Genomic DNA, 9,016 nt, shown 5'->3' on the forward strand with positions numbered 1-9,016 from the left:
TCCCTGTTTCATTTTTATAGAGCTGGATTTAGCTTTTATTTTAAAAAGCTAGAGGGTTTTTCAGAGTATCTTGGAGGATTCTTGCATGGTTTTTGAGGGAGGATAAGCACAGATCAGCCATCACTTCAATGAATCCTAATTTCAGCATCACTTGATGTTTCTTCATTAGCCAACATGTTTGCTGTGATATTATACAGCAGCTCTTTACATTGAACTGTCTCCTCATAATTACTAAGCATGGAAATAGACTGTTTCCCATTTACTTTGTAGAACTGCACAAAGATATTTAAGGGAAAATATTCGACATGCCTTTTAAAAAATTAAATATGTACCAAAAGAAGAGAAAAAGTTCTATTATGATCTTTAGGAATTGTTTGTGGCTTCCTTTCTTTCTCAGTAACCATACATTCCTTTGAGTATTAGCATTATTTTGAAATGAATTTTTGACATAGCTCTTAATTTACAAAATACCAAAGAGAAAGAGAGAGAGACCATTATGTGTTTTATTGCACATGTGTGTCAAATATGCTAGAATTATTTCCTCCCAATATTTCTATGATTGAAAGCAAAATACTTTTTTATTTGGGGTTAATAGATATGTATGAGGTTAAATAATATTTGGGCACTGATCCATATAGAGCTCTATTCCTCTTCTGCCGCTTTCAGAAAGCTCATTAGAACCCCACTCTGACACTTTGAGAAACAGCATGACTTTGTACAACCTTGCATCCAGCCTTTCTCTCTCCTAAATTAAGTGAGCTTTTAACTTCACAAATTAGCCTTGATTTGGGCTCTGAACATTGTTTGCTTGCTGACCAAACACTCAATCCGCATCTGTGAGGAAGAGATGCTCTCTGTCACATACGTACACACAGAGTTGCATTACCCCAACCTCTCCCTCTGAAGGAGGTAGCGATACACATTTTAAATATTTCTACAGCTGAGAATCTATCTGGATTGCAGCAGGATATTAATGCAATGAATAAATCTTGAGAAGGAGTGAACTGAGGCTGGGGAAAGCACATGGTGAAAACTTCCCCACCAGCTTCAGACTAAATTTGAAGGAAAAGGGAACCCAAGTAAAATCAGAATGCCTTTACTTCCCCCCACCCCCCACCAAAAAAAAAAGCTATTTATGTAGAAGTAGATAAATATGTTCTAGCTGGGGATTGCACTAGGTTATGTTAATTATTTGTTTTAGTGTTTGTATTAAAATCTCATAATGTTCTTATTTCTCTGTGCAAATTATGAACTTTGTAACATCAGCTTTTTATTAATAATTCAGACTTTGCATGAAGATATAACATTTTGTTTAGCATTTTCTTGAAATCTGTATATTAATCTGGAATCTTGGTAAAATCTATGCTGAGAATCTGCAAGAGAAGTTCCTATTTGCAACAGGCCACCATATTTTCTGGTCTGCCTGGAGTATTTTATTTTATTTTTTAATTGATTTATGGGATTGATTTATCTCCCACAAAGGGGGTGGGGGAGAGGATTGAAAACTCTAGCCATTCAATTATATGCAACGTGGCCACAAGTTTATATTATTAACATTACTTTTTGTATATTTACCTTTTACTCACCTGAAAGACTGGACGGGTTGTGAGAATCCTATCTCTCCTACACATGGGGTTAGAGGGAGTGTGCTAGGTGCTGTGCCCCAGAAGATAGCTGGAGGCAGTAGGGACTATCAAGCCACTATCCTAAAGCAGGGTAGAATATGAAGACACCATAGGTTTCTGTTGAAGGGAGGCTTGAGACCTCCAGTTTTCAGCCAGTGGAGTCAACTGGCTCTGCTACAATTTGATTCAAATTGGGGTTTGAGATTTGAAGAGGGCCTGATCTGACCTGAGTTTGTGACTTGAGATTCAAAAGTAAACTGATTTAATTCAAGCCACTTTGAGACTTGATTTCAGAAATAAAGGTATGTCCAGAGGCTATAATGAGGGAGCATCAAAATGTCAGCAACTGTTTAATTCTTAATGCAATGAAAATAGCAGATGGTAAAATCTTCAGAGGATATTAATACCACAAGTTTCAACTGGATACCATCAAGGGTTTCACCTCTATAAATTTTTGAAATGTTCCTTCTGCATTTCTTTTAAGGCAGAGATAGCAGTAAGAAGGAGTTGTAGGAATAGAACCATGTTAGTCTATAGTAGTATCTTTTCTGACTAACAAATTTTATTAAAGGGTATGCTGCAGCTTACAAAAGCTTACATCTTTTAATACATTTGTTAGTTAGAAAAGGTACTATCAGACTCCTTCAGGTTCAGTGAGTAGGCAAAGACAAAAAGGCATACTGGACTGATACAGAAAGCATTGTATTCCAACTTGAGAACATTTTTTTAAAAATAAACTCTTTTTTCCATTTGTTTTTCTGGGGTGACAGGCTTGACATGACTCTGAAAAATGCTTATTAGCCTGTCCTTGTGGAGCTGTGGAGCTTTGCCATGTCAGATTATTGGGGTTTGGGAAAGCTGGTGTAGCTAGGCTTTTCTTGGGCACCTGATTAGCTTCATTGGAATGCCAGGCTGGGCAGGGCACCCTGTCAAAACTTGGCTTCTTCTTAACACAGCCCAACGCAGACAATAGTCTAACCTGATGGCAATGCTCTATGCTAGTTGATTAGCAGAGGCAGCAAACAATGAGTTGGAAGGCCACAGAGGTAGCTAGGTCCCAAAAAACAAAGGCTGGTGCAGAAAAAATGTCATTTGTAGCCTTGCTAACACCACCACCACCTCATTTTTACAAGCTGCAAATGTTTGGACAAGTATCTATAAGTATTAACCTGATCCCCATTTATTCATTGTCAAGAGATTTAAACCTAAGACTGCACACAGAAATGATCAGCTTTCAGCCCATATCCAGGGTGCTGACAGCTATGTGGAACCACCAGTCATATTGGCAGGATCAGGACTGAAGTTTGACATTCCATTAGCACAAGAGAGATAGAAAGCAAAGTTAAGGCTTCTGGTCAGGCTGGACATAGGAAAGAAGCTGAGAGCCAAGAAACTAAAGAAGCCCAAAGCAATGCTATCTTTGACCCCCCAAAGGAGCTCTGGTAGGCAGGGAGTTTAATGAGGTGATAAAATTGTTTGGTTGGTTATTCATGTCCATGTCATGTCAGAGAGCCCACCATGCTAGTGAACCTTCCCTTCGGTGTTCTCCATATATAGAAGTGATATTGCAACGGTGTATATTGTTACAACATGGTAACAATCCCAAAATAGCAGAAAAAACACTGAATCTGTGAAGTGCTCTGCTTTGGTTAGGAAACCTACCTTGATTCCAAGGATCTGAAGCTTTGCATAAGCTTTGCATAAGCATAGTTCCAGATTTAGGTTAGATTAATCAGAGGAAACAAATAGGCATGTAAGAGAATTAGCCAATAATTTCGGTGCAAGCAAATTTGCAAAATCTGCAAAAAGAGATATGCAGCAAAGGGAAGAATCTACTAATAGCTGTTCTTCTTTACTTGAAAATTCACACCAATATGATACATATGCGGGCAAGGTACATCCAGAAACAGAAAAGTATTTATGAAAGCTGGGAACATAAAAAGTGTAGTGGTATCATTTTTTAAAATAAGAAATAGCTGCATCTTTTTAAAAGAGAGAGAAAGCGCACGTATATTAGGAACATTTGTATATAAAACTCAGCATATTAAGGAAAATAGGTAAAAAATACTTTAAAAAACTTTTATAAAAAAATTGTCAGAATATGTGAAAACTCATAACAATAACATGTACTGGAGACACTGATCCACACAAACCTAGAAGCAATAGAAGGATGCGGCCATGGAAACCTTATTTTCACCAGATTGGTTACATCAGTGTTGTCCAAACTTGGCCACTTTAAGATGAGTGGACTTCAACTCCCAGAATTCCCCAGCCACCCATGCTGGCTGGGGAATTCTGGGAGTTGAAGTCCACTCATCTTAAAGTGGCCAAGTTTGGACAACACTGGGTTACACATTTGCTTACTAAAGAAAGAGAAAGAAGAAGCAGACTTCTGGACAAGTTTCCGGTGGCAGCCTTAACTGGAAACAATTGATCCCAAGAACAATTTTTTCTGAGTCCTGATTGGTAAGATTTATTGAACAGGTTAATGTAAGAACACAAGTATTCCAGTGAATACTCTACTTTAAAATGAGAAAACCTATATACAGTATATGTAAATCAGGGTGGGAAGGTTTTGCTTCTTTTTGCATGCTTTCTATGTAAAGAAGAGGAGGCTTGCTTCTTTGGTAAAGGAAGGGCACACCATACCTGCTGATTGTCTTGGAAATGCCTACTTGACTTCCCAGCAAGCTGAGAGCCAGCTCTTCCATGGAACGCTACAGGTATCCTTCCATGGACAGGTAAAGATTCAAAGATTCATAGGGCCAGCAAGTGGGTGAGCAACTTATTCAGCTCTCTGGCCCTATCATAAATATTTCTTTTACAATATGGAAGATCTTCTGATTTTTGCATTCACAACTGTAACTATATCCAACACATTGGTTTGGGACATCCAGGTCAGAAGACAGATGTCTTACCTGGCTGCTACCTATTCATCTAGTCTTTATGAGAGAGAGAACATACAAGGAGAAAGGCAAAGAGAAAGAGCAATAACACGTTTTAAGAAAGTAGAAAAGACAGGACGGAAGATTTTGTATGCTGTGGAGGAAAGATTAGTGGGAGTTTTAATAGAAGAGACTGCTGCACATTGATCTCAAATATTTGAATAGCTACATCTGTGTTAGCTCCAGTTTCCAGTTGTTAAAAGGGTGCTTGAGGAATCTGCACACCATGAAACTCCTTTTAAAGCTGTATTAATTAGTAGTGCAAAAAATAATAAACGGTTCAGATTTAAATGCAACCCATTGAGGTTTGTGAGAAGAAATGGGAGTAAGCATCACTGAATTTGGTAAGATTTACTTCTGAGTAAACACTTTCCCAATTAAGCTGCATTCATAAGATGTGCTTTTAAAGAGGATTCTGAGTGGGTTTTGATCCCAGATTCTTTTGGACATCATTTAACTTCATTTACTTTTCAGTAGTTTGCCAATCTCAGTTGCCTATCTTGTTTTCTCTACTAATCATGAGACAGGCTGACCACCTGGGGGAGTAAAACTTGGCATGAAAACCATATCAATTTAGAGTCTTGTCTTGCTACATTTATTTTTTAGAGGAAAAATGCATTTTGAAAGAGCTGAAAAACTACTCCAGGGCTTCACTAAAGATATTGGATAAATTTGTTTAGTCTGCATATTGAAGCAAACCAACCTAATTTACACTTCTAGGACAAAGACACAGATGGAAGACATATTATTCCCTTCCCAGAATTTTGCAATGTAATGTTTTCAGCTAAAAAAAAGTGGATTTAATGGAAATTTTGTACAAAAATGTTTTATTTTCTTGAAATGCGAATGTTTGTGCATTTTTCTGCTGCATACTGCTATCAAAATGGAATGACAAATGATCATCTTATAAAGTTGGCAAGAGTTTACATGCAATTGGAGAAGATTTGACATTCTTTTTATTTATTTATTTATTTGGATTTTTTTCTTCCGCCCATGGGCTGCATATTTTTGGTCCTGACAGTGCACACCTTTGAACATGATGCTCTGACTCCTTGTCTTGATCCCATCCAATGTTTGGTGGGTGTTACCGAGCTTGCTACCTACAGCTTAGGGCATGAAAAAGCTGCCCATCCCACTGCAACATTAGACTCATAGTCATTGCTGTGCCCAGCTGCTTGCTACAATGTGGTATCTTAGCTCAGTCTTTAACATCATTGAATAACAGAGGTATCTGCAAGGTGTGAGATTTGCCCCGTTCGACAGAGAAACTCTCGTGACACGTGTGGTTCACAAAGAAGGTTTACTCATGCGTAACGTAGTAGTCACAAGCAAAGCCAGGACTGGCTTGGTACAATTGCATCACTTGTTATATTCCCCCCTTCCCGCGCTTTTTCCCGCCTCGTGATCGCGTTGCAGCTGTGGGCTATTAGGCCCCCCAATGTCCCCCCTGATCGTTCATGATGGCAGGGTCGGTCAGAGTCCATTGTCCTTGATTGCCAGTCCCCCTCCGGCTGGGTTGGTCCCTCCCTGCTACGTGCAGACCCGCGGGTTCTGTGCTGCGTTGCGATCTTGTTTCGCTGCCCTGCGGCCCCGTTCCTTGCTTGCTCGCGCCGTTATCAGTTCATAGTTAAAAGCTTCCGCTGCGGTTTTCCTGTTTAGCTGGCCGCAGGTGGCTCGTTAATTAGCGGCGCTTTCGGTTCCTCTTTTCCCCACTAGCTACCGCCGGTGGATTCCGTGTGGTCTGGTTGCGAGCTTCCCTGCAACCCCGTGCTTCCCTGAAGCCTCGTGCTGACCGAACCTGACATGCCGCCCCCCTGATGACAACTCCCCCCCCTCGGTCCTATTTCGGCTTCCCGGGGTATTTACTGTAAAAGTCCCGCACTAGGTCCGGCGCCCTTATGTGGGTTTTACTCACCCATTCGCTGTGGGACTTGGGGAAATGTTTCCATTGCACTAGGAGCTGGGTCTGCCCCTTGTGCCTCCGGGCGTCCAGTATCCGGTTGATTTCGAAATGCTGCTCCCCCCCGACCATGATGGGTGGTGGTACTCCCTCCGCCTTGTGCCAGGCGTTCCCCGGCTGGTGCAACTTTAGCAGGCTGCAATGGAACACCGGGTGGATCTTCCCGAGGCTTTTCGGGAGCGTCAGCCTGACGGTCACCGGATTGATGACCTCCGAAATGGGGAACGGCCCCACAAACCTCGGGCTGAGATTTTTCGATGCCTGGTGCGTCTTTAGGTTTTTGGTTGACAGATACACCTGGTCCCCCACTTCCCACTTTTCCTCGGGGAGCCTCTTGCGGTCCGCGTGCTTCTTGTAGTCGGCTTTGGCTCTCTGCAATGCCGCGTGCGCCGCTCGCCGGGTCTCGTCGATTTGGGCGAACCAGGCGTCCAGGGAGTTGATCTGGGATTCCGGCTGAGGCAGCTCCGGCATGGGGACGAAATCTCTCCCGGTGGCTACTTTGAACGGAGAGAACCCGGTGCTCTTGTGGACGGCGTTGTTGTATGCCACCTCCGCGAATGGTAGTAGCTCCGCCCAATCGTCCTGTTGGTGCCCCACGTAGCAGCGCAGGTACTGTTCGAGCCCCCCGTTCAGGCGTTCCATGGCTCCGTCCGTCTGCGGGTGCGCCGCGGAGGATAGGGCTTGTTTCGTCCCCACCCGCTTCAGGAACTCCCGCCAGAACCGCGCGATGAAGTTGCCGCCCCGATCGCTGACGATACGTCGAGGTGCGCCGTGGAGTCGGTAGACATGTTGCACGAACAGTCTCGCCAGCCCCTCGGCCGTGGGGACTCGCCGGCATGCTACAAAGTGCGCTTGTTTGGAGAATAAGTCCGTGACCACCCAAATGGCGGTCTTCCCCTTACTCTCCGGGAGCTCCACTATGAAGTCCATGGCGACCTCTTGCCAAGGGCCGTCGGGTTCCGCTACCGGCTGGAGTAGGCCTCTAGGTTTGCCTTTGGCTCCTTTCGCTGTTGCGGACACCGGGCAACCCCCCGAGTACGCCTCCACGTCCTTCCGGAGCGTGGGCCACCAAAACTGCCGCCGGATTAAGTGGAGTGTCTTTACGAAGCCGTAATGCCCCGCGCTCCGGCTGTCGTGGGCTCTCTCCATGACCTCCCGTCGGCAACCCTCGGGCACGTACAGCTTTCCTTCGTGCCACCACAACCCCTCTTGGCCGGTTAGCGCCTCTCGGTTCTGCTTGAGCCAATCGTCCCGCTCCGCCGCCTCCGCGAACCCTTGCCTTACTTCAGACGCCGCGTCCTGTCGCTCCCCCTTGGTCTGGCTTCGGGTCACCGCCTTTGCAGCCAGCCTGCTGGCGGGGATGACGGAGTCCACGATCTCCTCCCGTAGGCTGGCGTGTTGGGGCATGCGAGACAGTCCATCCGCTAAGAAGTTGCGCTTCCCGGGGATGTGTTTCAGTGTGAACCTGAACCTCCCGAAGTATTGGGACCACCGTGCCTGTTTGGGGGATAGCTTACGCGGGGTCTTCAGGGCCTCGAGGTTCTTATGGTCCATCCACACCTCGAACGGTTCAGTTGCCCCCTCCAGTAGATGCCTCCACGTGGCCAGCGCCCACTTGACCGCGTACGCCTCTTTCTCCCACACCATCCACCTCCTCTCCGTCTCGGTGAATTTGCGGGAGGCGTAGGCGCACGGGTGGATGGCCCTCCGGGCTGGGTTGGAGCAGGACTGCTCCCGTTGCCACGTCTGATGCATCCACTTGGATTATAAACCGCCGGTCTGGGTCGGGATGGCGCAGGATCGGCTCCGCGGTGAACCGCTGTTTTAGTTCCTCAAACGCCCCCTGGCATTCTGCAGTCCACGCGAGTGCCATGCTGGGCTTGGGGGATTTCCCAGTGCCCTTGGTTTTTAGCAGGTCGGTTAGGGGAAGGGCGATTTGGGCGAAGTTCGGGATGAACTGACGATAGAAGTTCGCAAACCCTAGGAAGCTTTGGAGTTGCCTCCGGGTTCGCGGCGCTTCCCAGCCCAGGACATCCCTTACTTTCGCCGGGTCCATCTCAATTCCCCGGCTGGATATTCGGTAGCCGAGGTAGTCTAGTTGCTCTCGATGGAACTCGCATTTCGAGAGCTTTGCGTACAGCTGTGCCTTCAGCAGTCTCTGGAGCACCGTGCGCACCAGGCTCACATGCTCCGCCAGGGTCTCGGTGTAGATGAGGATGTCGTCCAGGTAGACCAGGACGCCCCGGTAGAGTAGGTCGTGCAGCACCTCATTAATTAGCTGCATAAATACCCCCGGGGCCCCTTTTAATCCGAACGGCATCACGGAAAACTGGTAGCTTCCGAGCGGGGTGTTGAACGCCGTCTTCCACTCATCTTTTGCGCGGATCCTAACTCTGAAGTAGGCTTCGCGCAAGTCCAGTTTTGTGAACACCCTCCCCTTCGACAGATGCGACATCAAGTCCTTCATCAGGGGAGGGGGTATTTGT

The sequence above is a fragment of the Python bivittatus genome, unplaced genomic scaffold (genome assembly GCF_059951505.1).
Source record: "Python bivittatus isolate LINGU-HERP-01145 unplaced genomic scaffold, Pbiv_v1 ctg000480_np1212, whole genome shotgun sequence".
NCBI classification, from domain to species: Eukaryota; Metazoa; Chordata; class Lepidosauria; order Squamata; family Pythonidae; genus Python; species Python bivittatus.